Here is a 724-nt window from a genome sequence, read left to right on the forward strand (position 1 = left end):
AAAATTTCAGAAACCCCAGGTACGAGACAACAATAAAAATTCATTCGAAATTTGTCACGTATACATGAGTTTAGAAGGAGCATTGATAATTTCATTTTTTACCACATTGCCAAATGGTCGATAATGTAGGGAACATTTTCATAAAATAGACAGCATTTTTTAAATATCCTACCTACTCCTCGCCTGAACATCGTTAAACAAGGAAATAACAAAATTGGAAATTTTTTTCCGCTATGACGTGACTGATTACGGAAGAATAATGGGAAAAAATAATCAACGTTTATGTTATCTCCGAATTTTGCCAACATGAACTACTGAGGGAATAATGCTGAGTTGCTTTTGCTAGCTCAAGCATTGTACATTTTATTTTCAGGTGCCATATTTAGTAATTGGTGAACATTATTTTTATAGACAAAGAATTATTATTGATTATATTTCATCCAATGAAAATGTTTGAAGATGTAAATTCTCAAGAAAACCACATTTGAGATCAGATTAAGTTATTCAACAGAACAAATCAAGTATATTCAAATTCCATACGTCGGATTTTCCGGAAGGCCATATCGAATACCCAATAAATATTTCGTTCAAAAATAGTAAAAATTGTAGTACTAGATAAGTTTTTACTAAGCAAAAAAAAATAAGAATGACGATTTTCTGTAGGAAAAGCTAAAAATAATAATAACTTGATGTAGATCTTTATCATAGACGGCTCAATTAACGA

This window comes from Diachasma alloeum, unplaced genomic scaffold (genome assembly GCF_001412515.2).
Source record: "Diachasma alloeum isolate Michigan unplaced genomic scaffold, Dall2.0 Dall_scaffold_00757, whole genome shotgun sequence".
NCBI lineage: Eukaryota > Metazoa > Arthropoda > Insecta > Hymenoptera > Braconidae > Diachasma > Diachasma alloeum.